A 19,002-nucleotide genomic window follows, 5' to 3' on the forward strand; every position below is an offset into this window, starting at 1 on the left:
AATTGAATTTTCAGCAAGCATGGTCCAACCTAGATGCTCCAATGTTTGTATCATCCCTCCAGGGCAACCAGTTCCTAGTTCAAATATCTTATTAACAGAAGTTCAACAACCAAGTACTTCAATTAATAGTGCTGATACCTTTCACCTTCCTAACTCCACATCCCCTGCCTGAATGACTAGCTTCACCGGAGATTAGGTTTTACTTCTTGTAACCCTGCCTTGTAGACTACTACTTTAAATGAGAACTTGAAGATATTTCAATATGAATTGACTAAGGTACGCAAACTACAATGAGAATTCATACCTTATTGAATCAATTTCAACTAGGAAAGTGCCTAAAGGTTTGAGATCGTGGTAGTATCCTACTTGACTGATAAAAAAATTCTGCATTTCATAAAGAAATAATTGTCCTGTTTGATAAACAGGGCTGTGAATACATGTACCTTTTAGTCAAGTATAATACTATGATTGAAGAACTAATGACCAGGATTGGGGCTTTGAACAACATCTTAACTATGAATTTATTATTTCAGTAAAGTAAACATGAATATGAACAGATTTTTTTTCTAAAACTGATTCACTCATAGCAAAGATGACAGATAACAAAATTAAGAAACTTTAAAATGATATCTACAATTATGCTCAGAACAATGCATATCCAAGCCCCCCTACATGGCAGGAATGGGAGAAAGAGTTTACAAATGTTCCCCTCCCTCAAGTTACTAATGGATACAATGGTAATCAACAGGTACAATTTAATAACCGTCAGTCGGGTTATATTCTTTCTTCCTCAGATTTTCCTCACTCTGATGCTCGGAGAGAATAAAAGAATGGAAACAGCAACTGGAACAAATGAACCAGTGGGTCAATCAGAAGCCAGACCTGCCTCCACAATGAAACCAGTGAGTACACTGTCATTTGAACACACCTCCCCAGTTACACCAATCAACCTGGGAGCAGCAAAGGAACAGGAAAGGGAATTGGAGCAGAGATAATAAATTTATCATTCAATAAGGACAACACCACTTGAACATTAGTTACAAATTCCTCTGGAGATTTTACTATTTATAAATTTTAGCTCACAACCACTTATTAGATCTATTGCTGAACTTTTCTCTAAAGGATTGACTTTTGTACCAAGACAGAGGGTGAATATTGCATATACTTTAATGGATTTCAAGCTTTCAAGCTCTTCATTTAGAAATTAAATTTTACCATTTATTTTCACAAATATGGTTCAGTGTTTACTATGCCAAATCAATTGTTGATGAACAGTGTATGTAACCTTCCATTACATACAACATTGGCTCTTTTTGATAAGGTTTGTGAGCTGAATATTAGACATGCTTTAAAATTTAGGAATGCTAATTATGCATTTAATTTATCTAGGGAGGAATGTTAGTTATTGACCTGAGATAAATCCCTGAATATTAGATTTATGCGACCAGATAAGAGTGGTGGTCTGGTTGCGATGGATCAGCAAGATTATATGGAATATATAGCCTTTTATTTGAGGATACCTATAAACCATTTTTTAAGAATGAACTGAATATTACATATTGTAAAATAAGTTTACAACTTAGGGCTATGTTGCTGGAACAACATATTTCATTAGTTGAGTATAAATATCTTTCAGTGGAGTACGCTATAATTCTGACCATCTTTGGTCTCCCTAATATTCACAAAGATATGTCCAAGCCACCCATGTGTCCTATTGTGGATGCTTGTAATTCTATTACCGCTCATCTTGCCAAGTTTCTTGATTTCAAGATGAAACATTTTTTGAATGGAGAAAAATACCTTTGTGTGGAGTCTTGGAACTTCTTTAAAATGCTGCCACAACTTAGCTTATAATAATTCCTAATAACTGTTGATGTAAAAGATCTCTGTTCTGTGATCTCATGTGACTTAGGTCTTTCATGTTTCACAGAATTTCTTTTTAAGAAAGGGATGGATCAACATTATATTAATTTATATGAGGAAATTTTAGAAATTACCTCAAAAAATAATTATATTCTATTAGAGAATGAATTTTATGTCCAGGGAAAAGGTCTTGCCATGGGAGTTGCCCGTGGGGAATTATTTACGAACATTATAGTGTTGGAATGGGAACATTATGGTGTTGGAATGAGAATACCATTTTTTGTTTAATTGTGAATGGTTTGAGGCATTTGTTGTATATTTAAGATATTTGGACAATATATTTATTGTCTGGAGGAAAAATAAGGAAAACGTATCTGATTTCATTGATTATATTAATAACGCATTCACTTTTTTAAATTTTTCCTATGAACTTGGTGAATATAGCATTCATTACCTAGATATTTTACCAAAAAAGACTAAGGTTATGGATGCTATACCTCCAAAATTTACTGTAAACCCACATACTCTAACATGTTCATACATTTTAATAGTTCCCACCCTCTAAGCCAGAAAAAATGGTAGTAAAGGGCAATTTGTGAGGGTGGTCCACATGATTACAGTGTTGGAGGAGTTTTTATCTGAATGTAATTTATTGAGCATGTTTTCCAGGCAAGGTTACCAAAAAGATTTTATTGATAATCTTAGAAAAGTGGTGCAAAAGAGGCAAAACATTATGTTTACCCCATTTTAAACCCTTTGAATCTATAACATTTGTTCACACTGAGTCCTCTTCATATCAAGAGGTTTTGCATACATCCACTGAGCATACAGTTCACTCTGACCTTACAGGAACCCATAATTTTTCCATGGCTTTTATTACTTCTTTCAATTGTAATAGTTCAACTATTAGAAATATCATCCTGAAGAACCAGGTGATTTTAAATGAAGATCGGAGAGCAATGGAAAAATTGAGGGATAAGCCTATATTTATATATAAAAAGTGATTTAACTTTAATAATCTGATTGAATATACCACAGCCTTAAAAGTGGGCTAAATGTTTTTGATGGGAAAATGTGGATGTTGTCCCTTTTATAAATAGATACATACAGGTGAACTTTTTAATATTAATGACCATTTCTTTTAAAATGAAGGGTAAATTTGACTACAGTACTAGGGGTATTGTATAGACAGCACTATGCCAAAAATGTACAGCCTTTTACATTGGCAAAACAGAATGTAGGAACACCTATATGAGATCACTAACCAGAAAACTATGAATAATGCCCTATTTCAACATATTGCTGAATATTAAGGGCACCACTTTATATTGGGTGTCATTGAAAGAGTTATTTGTAACATTAGGGGTGCAGTATGGGCATTATATTTGGAGAAACAGGAATTACATTGCATTTTACATTTTAACACTTAGCCTTAATGATTTAGTAGCTAGTGACTGTATTTTAAAAATAAAATTGCAATTGAGATGATTGTATCAAAATATATATTTTTATACAATGTTTTATATTTTCCTTTTTTAGATAGGTGACAATGGTTGGGTTATTTATGTTCATAGGTTCATAGGTTCATAGATGTGTACTAGGCTAATGGCCCTGGAGCTTTTACAAGCCTAGCTCATAGAAGTGCCCTGGCATTGTGCCACCCAATGTTAGTTCCCAGTCCCTCTATCAAGTAGAGCCACTGGAGTGATCCCTGGGGTGAACTTTCTATTTCCCATCCACTCATCAAGATTTCTCTTGAAGAGGGCCAGTGAGGTGCTCTGCTTGACATGTATGGGAAGTCTATTCCACAGAATGGGCAGTCTCTGGGTTATGAACCTGTCCCTCTCGCATGTTCTGTTATTTATGGTAATGAGGTTGAGGTCTCTGGAGCATGTGGTGTGGAGGGATTGGGATTTCTTTAGATGTAGCATTTTTAACAGAGCTGGGTCAGACATCACTTTGTAAGTCAAACAGAGATCGCCTCTTAGTAGATGATATGATACAGAGAATAAGTGGAGTTTTTTGAATTTATCCATGTACGGAATGTTTAATGCCTAGGATTCTCTTTGTGAGGTACTTGCGGCCTTTCCAGCTGTTGCATGTGTGTAGTGAGGTATATGCCAAATGGGGCATTATACTCAATGACTGGCCTAATGAGGGAAGAGTAGAGTGAGATGACCTCTTTCTTACTGGATGCAAAACCCTTGGTAATGAGATGTGCCACATAGGACTTTCTGACCACAGTGGCAGTGTGGTGGTTGAAGGAGAGGTTGCTGTCAACCTGTTTCCCCAGATCTCTTATAACCCCTTCAGTGTTCAGTGAGCTCCCATCAATGGGGTAATTCGTGGGAACTGAGTTTTTCCCAAAGGGGATGACAATGCATTTTTTGGCATTAAGCTTAAGGCCATGGTATTGACATCTGTCATTGGTCTCGGTGAGGCCTTTCTGTAGGATCTCTACATCACTTGGGGAGTTAATAATGGCTTCCAAAAAGTAATCACTTTCAAGTCTGGAACCCTGGACCGTGTGCACAGTAATCACAGCAACATACCTCTATACCATCTGAGCTGTTTTAGCTATCATTATATTAAATGTTTTTAATTGATTCAATTAAATATAACTGGTTTGTAACTATTTATTTATGAAGCAGGATAGGATAGTCAGATCTGATGAAGTCTCATTTGTGTTTTCTGAGATAAAAGTGCTGGCCTTTATTTAAATAAACCTTGTATTCTTCCAAGGCCTGGGTTCTGGTTTCATTGTATTGCTTTTGGAGTTTGTGTGCCTTTGTTTAAGCAATTTCCTTTTTACTTACTCCTCCCTATCCAAATTCCAGCCAATCACAAGACCCTAACTCCTCCCACCTACAGCAACGCAACCAGCTCACAAATAACCACTCTCAGTCTCTCAGCCCTCCCAACCACAGAAACTACATCCACCTCATCTGCTCTTCATACAGTTACATGCATCTAAATGTCCTTAGTGTCCTTACTTACTTCTACTCCTTAGACCTCGGACTGATTTCAGTTATCATTGATAATCCCACATTTCCTTCCTCATTATAACAGATTTAGAATAAACTAATTGGACAACATTTCTCTACTTACCTGTCTTCATTAACTCCACCTCTGTCTCCCTCTATGTCATACTACATACTACCCTTCACTTTTTCCTTTTCTCTACAACCTCTGAAATTTCAAACATTTTTCCAGGCATCATGTAATTTTCTGCTGCTACTAGCATCCTGTCTATCAAACTATCACTGTATATTTGCACCTTTATATACCTCTTTTACAGCAGTTGACACAGCACACTATGAAATCATGAGTAGCTATAATAACATATCTCCCTGCCTTTTTCATCTCTCACCTTTTCTTTATTTTAAACACAAAATGCATCACTACCACCTCTCTACTTTAAAAATAAAACTCATGCAGGTTCCCTCTAAATCTACATATTGCCTCTCAAAACTTTCAGTGTGATGATGTCCACCCCAACCCAGGCCCCGAAAGCTCACCAGTTAATCTAAATACTAAAGGACACTCAGAAAATTGTGTATTAACTAAACTTCCTCAAGCTCTAATCCTTCCCAAGTGTAATATTCTATCATTAAACAACCATGTATCCATACTAATAAAGCTAGCACATCTGTCCCCTCACCCCATCATTTTCTCACTTGTCTTCTAAAAAAAATAATACTGTCACTATCAATCTCCGTAGCATTTGTAACCAAGTTATGGAACTACATGCCTGGATATCCCAGTATAACCCTGATATTCTTGCCATCACAGAAACCTCGCATAAGTCTAACATTAACCATTCTGAACTACTCCCTCCAGGCTACAGTATTATCAGAGTTGATATGTCCCACAAGAAAGCATGTGGGGCAGTTTTAATTTATCCAAGTTCATATAATCTCTTTCCTTATTCACACAACATCCCAAAATTGCAAAATGCCAAAATACTAGTATAACTGCTAAAGCTTAACAATAAACAGCAGCTGTTTTTTTTAAAGTCTATACCCTACCTGGAAGTAACTTTAGAAGAAATTATCTCCTGGACATCTAATTATATACCTTATGAAAAAAATCATACTAGGAGATGTAAATATTGACTAGCAAAACCATACATCAGACGTTCCCTCAGCTAGTATAAACTTTTATGGTAAAACACAATTTATCAAAACACATACTAGATTTAATAATACCAACAGTAAAGGTGCAATTCTAGACTGGATATTAGTCTGTGACCCTTGTAAATAAACAGCCTCTGGAACCTATCCAAACTCAGTTATCAACCAGCTTCCAGCTTACACCCATAGAAATACCATTCACTAACCTAACACTCACCAACTTAAAACAGCTCAAAACCTTTACATTTTCAATATAGACTCCATCAATGCATGGTCTGTCCTAAAAATTCTTCCACTTGATGAACCTGTCAGTATTTTTAATACCTTATTCTTAAATATTTTAAACATCTCACCCCACTCCGCAAAAAAGAGTGAAAATTAACCATGATCATGGCTCACTAAACAGAGGCAAAGCTTGTAAAGAATGTTGCAAACTTAAGCATATAATCTGCAACTTTATACAGAACTGTGCAATATGACTAAAAAACAAGTTAATCTAGAAAATAAAATATTATTGCCATCTACAATTTCAACACAAAAATAACCCCCCAAAATTCTAGAAATCAATCCAGGCTCAACCAAGCAACCTAACCCTTCTAATAATAACTATCCACTAGAAATTGCAACCTTATTCAATATCTACTTCTAGAAGGCAACTAAAAACTCTTAATCTTATTAATTCAGTAAACAGGTTAGACCAAAACCAACATTCTCCAAACTCACACACACCAGTATCTCCTCTGAACCTAATTCACCTTCTATATCCATTGATAGCAACTTCCACTTATGACCTGTCCCACATCAGTGATAAGAGCTTCTTCTGACACCTGCAGCTAACATCCCCCACCTGAATACCTCTAGTCTCTATATCAATACATCAATATCTGAATCACTATGGAAAAATCCTATATCATCCCTCTTCATAAAGGAATCCTGGCTGATATCTCTGAGTCCACTGCAATATTATCACCTTTGAAAACAAATTTTGAAAGATGCATTCATAAGTAATTCTTCCATTGTCTTCTACAAGAATAGCTCTTAACATCCACTCATCATGGTTCTGCCAAAGACAGAGTAAAAATATATCATGCACTGACACCATAAAGAAATACAGCAACTTTAAACTCATGAACAAACTGTCTCAACGTTTAACAGCTATTTAACTGGATGGCTCAAAATGGAAGAATACTCTGTCCATATCTTCAAGTCACCACTGGTGTTCCCTTTATTTTTGGTCTCCTCTTTAATATCTTTATTGATGACCTGCATGCCCATTATCTCTTGTACAACATGCTGATGACTCTACACTCATATGTGTAACTAATAACTTGCCTCAACTCCTCCATATCATGCAAGTCGTTTTTTTTTTCTCAAGTGAGCAATAGCTCCATAATGCCCAGCTATTAACTGAAGCCTAAAAAACAAAGTTATTGCTATTTTCCCCCAATCACACACACCCGATAAAGCAAATTTCAAAATAATTTCACCAAACAAAATAGAAATTGAAGTAGTTTCCCTTGCAAATCTTCTTGGAGTGATTATAGATGATAACTTTTAATCTGATCTGCATGTTCAAAATAACCAAAAATGCACCAAATATTAGGCATGTTCCACAGCCATAAAAAACTTCCTTCACAACACCACAGAACCAGTGTTGCAACTACCTACCTTCTCCCATCACTCTTATACCATGCACCCATCCTAACTGACCTTCAAGCTAAAGAACAGCACAAATAAATGCTAAATAGCTGCTGAACCCCAGTAATGAAGAAGGGGATAGTCCAAACTAAAGAGCATTGTCCATAGATAAAGCTGCAGGCCTGCTATAATAAGGCTGCAAAATCTGCCAACAACAAACAATACCAAAGTCACAACTGTACAGCCCTTAAGGCTTTGAATTGGCTCAAACCTCCTCACCACTTAGATTACATACAGCTTATCTCCACACACAACATTATTCTGAAAGCTGATGACTGTACTGCATTTACCCCTATTTTCAGTGGGTCTATATTATAACGTTGACAGATGAGAATGTCAACTCTCATATGTTCGACACCAAAATGTCGAACTATGAAAATCCTGAACAGCCAAATCACAGATTTCTTTCCAACGAAAAGAAATTGGTTGGCCAAACACCAATGCCACAAACAAACATATTTATGTGGGGAACTTTGCACCCACACCCCCCCTAACTAAATATTCTAACTCCAAGACTGCTCTACAGTCAGGAAAAGGGCAGGTGTCACAGAATAGCCAACCAATTTCTTTCCGTTGGAAAGAAAATTTGTGATTTGGCCATTCTGGATTTTTGTAGTTCGACATTTTGGTGTTGAACATATGAGAGTCGACATTCTCATCTGTCGACGTTATAATATAGACCTATTCTCAGTTCCCATCTCCCAAATAAACTTCTTCAGTCTAATGAATAACATCTTCTCAGCATATATAAACCCTGGAAATCCTCTGGCCCAAGTCTGTACTCATACACATCTGTACTCATACTATGTCACTAAAAATGGAATTCTTTCCCTGGGCAAATTAGAGCTACCTTTAACCTCTACAACTTCAAACAACTACTAAAAGACTACTAGCATACTTTGACTATGTTCAGGGAGAAGGAATTAGTAAAATGTATTTATTACATAAAGATCAAACATATGATTGCCTAGGCTATATTATCTAGTCGTCTCTGTTTCAAAGAGTGTTCTCAATATGTTTAATGTCACCTCTATGAACTGCAACCTGTGACTACTTTGTTGACAATAGTTTTTAACTTGTTTATATCTGTCCACATATTTGAACTGTGAATGTATAGGTTCACACTGTATGAACTGAAGCTAAATTTTCACTTAGTTAATACGTCATTCTTCAGTATTTAAGCTTTGTAAAACTTTATTAAACTGTTGACATATTACAACAGTCAATAAAAAGGCTACTGCACCTCTGTCGGTAAATGCTAAGCTGGATGAGACACCATAGGTTCATAGTTTCATAGGTTCATACTAGGCTATCTGCCCAAGGGCATTTATAAGCCTAGCCCATAGTTATGTGGCTTTTGCCACCCCTTTAGTTTGAATAAAACTATGCCTATTATTTTGCTGTGCCTCTGTCAAGCAGCGACACTGAAGTAATCCCTGGGGTATATCTGCGATCTCCCATCCATTGGTCAAGATTCCTCTTGAACAAGGCCAGCGAGGTGCTCTGCCTCACATGTACCGGGATTTTGTTCCACAGCATAGGGAGTCTCTGGGTGATGAATCTGTCCCTCCAGCACGTTCTATTAATAACCGTGTCAAGGTTTAAGTCTCCCGCCCTTTGTGGTTCTGAGGGATCTAGATTTTTTGAGGTGAAGCATATTCATCAAATCTGGGTTTGACATGGCCTTATATGTCAGGCACAGGTCACCTCTGAGCAAGCGGTATGAGACTGAATAGAGCTGGAGTTCTTTCAGTCGGGCAGCATAACACATATTTTTGAGACCCTTTATCCTTTTGGTGAGGAACTTTTGGGGCCTCTCCAGCTGCTGCAGGTGTCGGGTCAGATACATTCCGAATGGGGCATTGTACTCAATCATAGGTCTAATGAGTGATGAGTACAGGGGGACGATGACCTCCCTTGATCTAGATGTGAATCCCTTCATGATCAGGTGAGCAATGTAGAAGGTTTTCCTAACTACTTTAGCAACATGAGTGTCAAACGAAAGGCTACTGTCAACCTGGGTCCCCAGATCCCTGATGACTTCTTCTGTGCTCAGTGGATTGCCACCTATATGGTAGCTAGGGGTAACCTTGTTTTTCCCGGCGGTATGACTATGCATTTCTTGGCATTTAACTTTAGGCCATGGCTCTGGCACCAGTTATCCGTCTCTGTGAGGCCCTTCTGAAGGATATCTGTGTCAGATGTGTTTTCGACTATGGCGCCAGTTTGTAGTCATCTGCAAACTTTGTCAGCCATAACCCTCCTGTGTTTGCTTGTACTTCAGAAAAGTAGATGCCGAACAAGAGTGGACCCAGGATTGAGCCCTGTGGGACACCACTTGTGACAGACTTTGAGTCTGACATGGCTCCAGCAACTCTGACCCTGTGGGTTCTGTCACTAGCCAGTTTGCAACCCATCTTGTGATGTATGGGTTTACATTCAAGCTGATGAGTTTTTCGATGATACCTGAGTGGGGTATTGTGTCGAAGGCCTTTGCCAGGTCGAGGTAGGCTGTATGGACTGCCTTTCCTCATCAATGGCCTTGGTGACTGTCTCAAAAAGTCAACCAAGTTTAAAAGGCATGATCTGCCTTTGACAAAGCCAAACTGGGTTGGATCCAAAGTCTGCAAGTTCCCTATGTCTTTATTTATGAGTTCCATTATGATCCTCTCCATGGCTTTGCAGATAAGGCTTGTCAAGCTAATGGGACGGTAATTTCCAGGGTCGGGTGGAGGCACCGCCTTGTGAAGTGGGACCACAGTCGCTGTGCGCCACTCCTTGGCACGTATCCTGAGGTGAGGCTAAGATTAAACAGCTGTCCTAACTGCGGTTTAATTCCTCATTGAGTTTGTGGAGCACACAGCCGGGACACCATCCGTCCCATGGATGCTGTGTTTTTTGCCTTGGAGAGAGCAGTTCTCACCTGCTGAGATGTTTGGGGGCTACAATCCTCTGGTATAGATATCTCTCCTTTTGGGGGGAGGGGGGGAGAAGTTTGCACTGAACCTGTCAGCCAGTATGTTGGCAATGTGTGTAGGTTCAGTAATCTTCACATCATTTTGAACTAATTCTGAGCATATCTGGGAGTTTCCTCCTAGGTTTCTAACATAGCTAAAGAAGGCCTTATGATTGTCTTTTGAGTCCTTGGCGATTTTTCTCTCAAAATTTGCCTTGGATGATTTTATGAGAGCTCTTAGTTTTTTACTTATAATGATCAAAGGTGTCTTACCTTCAAGGATTTTGCTCTGTCTTGTAGTAGCTTCCTCCTTTGTTGTAGAGCTTGTTTATGGCTGGGGTCCACCAGACTGGACGCTTGCCTTTGGTACAAAGAGTCTTAGTTTTGTTTGGGATTGCCTGATCCATGCAGTCCTGTAGGTGCTGGTAGAAGGCATTTGTAAGTGATTCAGCGGTTTGAGTAATGTTTACCACTGACTCAGGGCCTTAAAGGAGACCACATTAGTTTTAGAAGTGTGAAGTCGGCTTTTGAGAAGTTTTTCACTGTGGTCTTTTATTTCAGGTGGGGGCGGATGAGGACCTCCAGCGAGATTAGTTTATGATCTGATCTCACCAGTGAGGGGTATACTTCCGTGTTGAACATTGTGATCCCATGTTCATGATGATGAGATCAAGTATGTTTTCCTCTTGTGGGATGGTGACTAGTTGTTCCATGGCATTTGAGTTTATGAACTCCAGGAACCTTTGGGCTAGAGTGTTTGGGCTTGAGTAGTGTTCCCAGTCTATATTAGGGTAGTTGAAGTCACCTAGTATGATGGTGTTTGGAGATACATTTATCCCTCCAATGTTTTCAGGAAGGCCATGTGAGGTTCTTGAGTTTGAGAGGGTGGCCTGTAACATGCTACAAATTGCAGAGCAGTCTTGCCTATGGTTAATTGCACCTGGATGGTCTCCGATGCATCGTGCATTGCCACCAACCTGAGGTGTGGGTGTCCTTTATGAATATGGACACCTCCCTCCTTTCTTGGTGTTGTCCGGATTTTGGGGCCGGAACGATGATATGAGGTGAAACCTGATAGTGCTGGGGTGCTCTCAGGAGCCTTGAACCAGGTTTCTGTCACAGCACAGACATCGATGTTCTCCATACTGAGAAGGGCCTTGAGTGCGTGCATCTTGAAATTGAGACTTCTGGCATTGAGCAGCATTACCCTTAGTTTTTTCCTTTTTGTGTTCTAGGGTGGTGGTAGGTTTAGAATTTGAGCCTTGCCTAAAAAGGCACTCATGGGGTGGCAAGAGCCTTTGCCAATATCCGGAAGCCTAGGTGACAGGTGCAAGCCTTCCCCTTTAAGCAGCGCGGCTTGTCCAGCATGTCATCCCAGGCAGACAGACATTGATCCCTTTGAATGACACCAGAATTTAAGCCAATTATTAAAGCTGATCATCTTATCACTGTATTGTGGCATCATTCTAGGTGAAGGTAGGATACTGCTCAAGGTCAGGGTCATACCTGCCTGGGCTACATAATCAGAGAGCTCCTCAATGTCTCTTTTCATGTAGTCCAAGGAGGTACGCCTCAGGTCGCTGACACCAGCGTGGACAATGACTGAGTCGTACTTGTACCTGCTGTTGAGAGACCTGAGTGCTTGCATTATGTGTCGGATTCTAGCCCGACAGGCAGCTTACTGTGACCTTCTCCTTACTCAGTCTGGTGAGCCGGACGCCAGTGTGTCTGACCCCCACCCCCAAAGGGATTCCTCTTGAACAAGGCCAACGAGGTGCTCTGCCTGACATGTACCGGGATTTTGTTCCACAGCACAGGGAGTCTCTGGGTGATGAATCTGTCCCTCCAGCACGTTCTATTAATAACCGTGTCAAGGTTTAAGTCTCCCGCCCTTGTGGTTCTGAGGGATCTAGATTTTTTGAGGTGAAGCATATTCATCAAATCTGGGTTTGACATGGCCTTATATGTCAGGCACAGGTCACCTCTGAGCAAGCGGTATGAGACTGAATAGAGCTGGAGTTCTTTCAGTCAGGCAGCATAACACATATTTTTGAGACCCTTTATCCTTTTGGTGAGGAACTTTTGGGGCCTCTCCAGCTGCTGCAGGTGTCGGGTCAGATACATTCCGAATGGGGCATTGTACTCAATCATAGGTCTAATGAGTGATGAGTACAGGGGGCCGATGACCTCCCTTGATCTAGATGTGAATCCCTTCATGATCAGGTGGGCAATGTAGAAGGTTTTCCTAACTACTTTAGCAACATGAGTGTCAAGCGAAGGCTACTGTCAACCTGGGTCCCCAGATCCCTGATGACTTCTTCTGTGCTCAGTGGATTGCCACCTATATGGTAGCTAGGGGTAACCTTGTTTTCCCGAAGGGTATGACTATGCATTTCTTGGTGTTTAACTTTAGGCCATGGCTCTGGCACCAGTTATCCGTCTCTGTGAGGCCCTTCTGAAGGATATCTGTGTCAGATGTGTTTTCGACTATGGCACCCAGTTTGTAGTCATCTGCAAACTTTGTCAGCCATAACCCTCCTGTGTTTGCTTGTACTTCAGAAAAGTAGATGCCGAACAAGAGTGGACCCAGGATTGAGCCCTTTGGGACACCACTTGTGACAGACTTTGAGTCTGACATGGCTCCAGCAACTCTGACCCTGTGGGTTCTGTCACTTAGCCAGTTTGCAACCCATCTTGTGATGTATGGGTTTACATTCAAGCTGATGAGTTTTTCGATTATACCTGAGTGGGGTATTGTGTTGAAGGCCTTTGCCAGGTCGAGGTAGGCTGTATGGACTGCCTTTCCCTCATCAATGGCCTTGGTGACTGTCTCGAAAAAGTCAACCAAGTTTAAAAGGCATGATCTGCCTTTGACAAAGCCAAACTGGGTTGGATCCAAAGTCTGCAAGTTCCCTATGTCTTTATTTATGAGTTCCATTATGATCCTCTCCATGGCTTTGCAGATAAGGCTTGTCAAGCTAATGGGATGGTAATTTCAGGGTCGGTGGAGGCACGCCCTTGTGAAGTGGGACCACAGTCGCCGTGCCACTCCTTGGAGTGCGTATCCTGAGGTGAGGCTAAGATTAAACAGCTGTCTAACTGCGGGTTTAATTCCTCATTGAGTTAAGTGGAGCACACAGCCGGGGACACCATCGGTCCCATGGATGCTGTGTTTTTGCCTTGGAGAGAGCAGTTCTCACCTGGGCGTTGGAGATGTTTGGGGGCTACAATCCTCTGGTATAGATATCTCTCCTTTTGGGGGGGAGGGAGAGAAGGTTGCACTGAACCTGTCAGCCAGTATGTTGGCAATGTGTGTAGGTTCAGTAATCTTCACATCATTTTGAACTAATTCTGAGCATATCTGGGAGTTTCCTCCTAGGTTTCTAACATAGCTAAAGAAGGCCTTATGATTGTCTTTTTGAGTCCTTGGCGATTTTCTCTCAAAATTTGCCTTGGATGATTTTATGAGAGCTCTTAGTTTTTTACTTATAATGATCAAAGGTGTCTTACCTTTCAAAGATTTTGCTCTATCTTGTAGTAGCTTCCTCCTTTTGTTGTAGAGCTTGTTTATGGCTGGGGTCCACCAGACTGGGCAGCTTGCCTTTGGTACAAAGAGTCTTAGTTTTGTTTGGGATTGCCTGATCCATGCAGTCCTGTAGGTGCTGGTAGAAGGCATTTGTAAAATGATTCAGCGGTTTTGAGTAATGTTTACCACTGGCTCAGGGGCCTTAAAGGGAGACCACATTAGTTTTTAGAAGTGTGAAGTGGGTTTTTGGAACTTTTTCAGTGTGCTCTTTTTTATTTCAGGTGGGCCCGGCATGAGGACCTCCAGCGAGATTAGTTTATGATCTGATCTCACCAGTGAGGGGTATACTTCTGGTGTTGAACATTGTGATCCCATGTTCGTGATGATGAGATCAAGTATGTTTTCTCCTCTTGTGGGGATGGTGACTAGTTGTTCCATGGCATTTGAGTTTATGAACTCCAGGAACCTTTGGGCTAGAGTGTTTGGGCTTGAGTAGTGTTCCCAGTCTATATTAGGGTAGTTGAAGTCACCTAGTATGATGGTGTTTGGAGATACATTTATCCCCGCAATGTTTTCAGGAAGGCCATGTGAGGTTCCTGAGTTTGAGAGGGTGGCCTGTAACATGCTACAAATTGCAGAGCAGTCTTGCCTATGGTTAATTGCACCTGGATGGTCTCCGATGCATCGTGCGTTGCCACCAACCTTGAGGTGTGGGTGTCCTTTATGAATATGGACACCCCCTCCTTTCTTGGTGTTGTCCAGTTTTGGGGCAGAGCATGATATGAGGTGAAACCTGATAGTGCTGGGGTGCTCTCAGGAGCCTTGAACCAGGTTTCTGTCACAGCACAGACATCGATGTTCTCCATACTGAGAATGGCCTCAGTGCGTGCATCTTAAGATTGAGACTTCTGGCATTGAGCAGCGTTACCCTTAGTTTTTCCTTTTTGTGTTCTAGGGTGGTAGGTTTAGAATTTGAGCCTTGCCTAAAAAGGTACTATGGGGTGGCAAGAGCCTTTGCCAATATCCGGAAGCCTAGGGGTGACAGGTGCAAGCCGTCCCTTGAAGCAGCGTGGCTTGTCCAGCATGTCATCCCAGGCAGACAGACATTGGATCCCCTTTGAATGACACCAGAATTTAAGCCAATTATTAAAGCTGATCATCTTATCACTGTATTGTGGCATCATTCTAGGTGAAGGTAGGATACTGCTCAAGGTCAGGGTCATACCTGCCTGGGCTACATAATCAGAGAGCTCCTCAATGTCTCTTTTCATGTAGTCCAAGGAGGTACATCTCAGGTCGTCGACACCAGCGTGGACAATGACTGAGTCGTACTTGTACCTGCTGTTGAGAGACCTGAGTGCTTGCATTATGTGGCGGATTCTAGTGCCCGACAGGCAGCTTACTGTGACCTTCTCCTTACTCAGTCTGGTGGCGGGGCGTCAGTGTGTCTGACTATGGAGTCACCTATGACAAGTATGTTTGGTGTTGTATTTGGCCTTAAGGGCAGTGACTGCTTTGCACACTGATTTTGTTGTTTATGTGTTGTTTGTGTGGTGTATTGAGTTTGCAGTTGCTTGGGTGTCTGCTTTGGAGGCCTCTGCTGTTTAGGTAAATTTTTACTCAGAGCCTCGAGTATGTCTTAGTGTGTTTATGTGTTTGATTCAGTGGTGTGGTTGAGTTATGTGAGACTGGTATTGTGGTGTGTGTAGTTGCCTTCTCCTCCTGCCTGGTCTTGCCAGTCCTGAGTTGAGAGAGCTCAGCCTCCAGTCTGGCTAAATAGCTGCATCTCTCACAAGTGTTAGTGTTACATGGGAGGAGGAGAGGGTTGTCCGTGTACATGAGGCAATTGTAACATTGTCTCAGAATTCCCAGATTCACCAACTGGGCAGGAGAGGACGCCAGCATCTGACCCTTGACATGCTAGAAAGAATTATGAGTTGGTATGAGACAGAAAAGTAGTGGGCTTAGCAGGAAGTGGGCACTCCTGGGGGTTTTGCTAGTGAGAGATTTGTATAATATAGGAGTGCTTGACCTGCAAAGAGAATGCTTATAAGACAAGGGATATGCTTATAAGACAAGTGCTGAGCTTTTGAGAAGAAAAAGCTATTTGGAACAAGTGCTGCACTTTTAGTGAAGGTGTAAACTGTTTAGGTTCCTAACAGAGCAGTTCTAAGGGAAAAATTGAAGAACAGACTTTCTGGAGACAGAAAGAGTTTAACCTTGTTTAACCGGCGCTGCCCGATGCTGCTCTAGTGGCAACTCAGCTAAAAGCACGTTAAAGCGTGCTTGATAGCAGGGGCTGGAAAGAAACAGGAATAGACCCAAAGCGGACAATAAAACTACAGTTTCAAGTCAGTAACCACCTCTACGGGGGGCAGGGAAGCTGCTCAATGTTATTCACTGCCACTGATCAACAGAGAGACCCTCCTTCAGCCCAAGCAAAAATTGCCTCACAGAAACTTTCAAACAGTTCAGGAACAGCAAGCCTGTAACTCAACGTTTTTAACTCTCAGAAAAGTGGGAAAAAAGCAAGATTTTTTTTTTTTTTACAGAGATAGCAGAGGTTCACAAGTAATATCAAGTTATAACAGTGCAGTAAATGACCCCACACAAGAGTGCTAGGTCAAGGACAGAAAATATGCAAGTTTTAAGAAAAAAAGGATTTAAAATTAAGTGCAAACAGGGAATTCAGCAAACAGCTTTTAGTTGTGCTCTAAATACAGCTACTAATACAGAAATCAAGTTTAACAAGCCAGAAAATGCTCAAGCTAGGCAGCTATGCAGAAAAACTTAGCAAATAAACAGAGAAAACATACTTAAAATCTCAAAAGTGGCTCCCTTCTTCTCTCAGCGTTTTTTTCCTCTTGGAGGGTGCTTCACCAACAGCCAACAAGCCTGAAAAGACGCCCAAACCATGAGGCAACTAGGTTTTAAGAGAGGAAGATGAAGGAGTTTTGGAAATGACCCCTAGTGGCCAATAAAACTACAGTTTCAAGTCAGTAACCACCTCTACGGGGGGCAGGGAAGCTGCTCAATGTTATTCACTGCCACTGATCAACAGAGAGACCCTCCTTCAGCCCAAGCAAAAATGGCCTCACAGAAACTTTCAAACAGTTCAGGAACAGCAAGCCTGTAACTGAACTTTTTTAACTCTCAGAAAAGTGGGAAAAAAGCAAGATTTTTTTTTTGTTTTGTTTTTACAGAGATAGCAGAGGTTCACAAGTAATATCAAGTTATAACAGTGCAGTAAATGACCCCACACAAGAGTGCTAGGTCAAGGACAGAAAATATGCAAGTTTTAAGAAAAAAACGATTTAAAATTAAGTGCAAACAGGAAATTCAGCAAACAGCTTTTAGTTGTGCTCTAAATACAGCTACTAATACAGAAATCAAGTTTAACAAAAAGCAAAAATGTAGCAACAAGAAACCAGCAATAGCAACCATGCATTAATTTAGTTCGTCTTCTTCCCAGTAGGTATACACCATAATATTCCACCACAAAACGACTCAAAATGTTTTTGAAGAATAAAACAGCAATTTTAATCCAGAGTGCACTCAGTCAATGGTAAGCGCTTTCACGGGAGCTTCATCAGACCATGATAGACTGAGTTGTTACAAGTATTTAAAAAACTACACCACCTATCAAATTACAGATAAAAAATGATGTCATTTCCTTAGATACAAATGAGTCCTGATACTACCACTTAGGACTCAAAACATTCCTAAGGTAACAGATGGCACTTTTAAAACCATTCATAATCAGTTTGTCAAACATTTTAAAATAAAAACAACATAAAAAACATCATTATCATATGAACATGTTTAAAAAACATATGAATCCATATAGCACGCATATAACCTTTGACAAGGTAATGTGCCTACACAAAGACAAACTAAAAATGAAATAAATAATGCCTCATGTAGATAAAAACTCATGCTCTAACAATATCTTTCATAAATCGTTACTCTATAAATTAACTTATTCAATAAAAATGAAACTTTATCTTATGTTAAAACAACAGAGAATACGGTCAATAACATGTACATTTTATAAACAGCGCTCAAGATACGCAACACTTTTTACAACTATCTCAATGTACCAATGACCACTGCTGAAAACTACATCAATCTTACCAAATATGGTTGTTAATCCATTCAGTTAAACACCATAATATGTGTTCAAAACTGAAACCCATACGATGAAGAAACATCACATTATAAAGTTACACATCTAATGCTCGCTTAATCCTATGTTTATGCTTCCAGTATACATGAAACACCTTACTATGTGTTCACGCCTGGCATGAAACAACGTAATAACAAACCACACCCTTAACCTATAAATATAAACTTCAAACTCATAATACCCGGAGCATAAACAATATTCCAAGGTGCAATCAAAACAGACATTAAGATTCTCAACAAGCGTATAAAACACCCACATCGACAAAATCACAATAATAATACCAATTCAAAGAATGAAAATACTAATAATCAAAAGCGACGAGAGTATAACCAAAACGATAGAACAGGATGTAGAACTTTACTGAAAGCCTCGTTGGTCTCCACGATAGTCCACCTATTGCAGATGATTCCTGTTTTCTCAATGTGTGCTTATTATTATGACAGCCTAATGGATTTGGAGTTTATGGCTGAGGTTAATACTTTCAAGTTTGCTATAGTAGCAAGGTATTTAATGTTGATTTAATGGTGGTTAGACAGTGACATGAAGTCAGAAACTTTCAAATGGTTGAAGTTTCAGACTTCCTGTCCTTTATTACTAATAGGATGTTTTCATTGCTTGGTTTGTCACCATTTGTTATTCT

The 19,002-nt window shown here is 40.2% G+C and overlaps 1 protein-coding gene across 2 annotated transcripts in view; it reads right to left on the reverse strand.

Moving 5' to 3' along the window:
• The window catches only part of LOC122791265 (C1q-related factor-like), a 618,865-nt gene that overhangs the window by 216,602 nt on the left and 383,261 nt on the right, over positions 1-19,002 (reverse strand). The window lies entirely within an intron of this gene.

Source organism: Protopterus annectens, chromosome 17.part0 (genome assembly GCF_019279795.1).
Source record: "Protopterus annectens isolate FY-2018-M chromosome 17.part0, PAN1.0, whole genome shotgun sequence".
Lineage (NCBI taxonomy): Eukaryota > Metazoa > Chordata > Ceratodontiformes > Protopteridae > Protopterus > Protopterus annectens.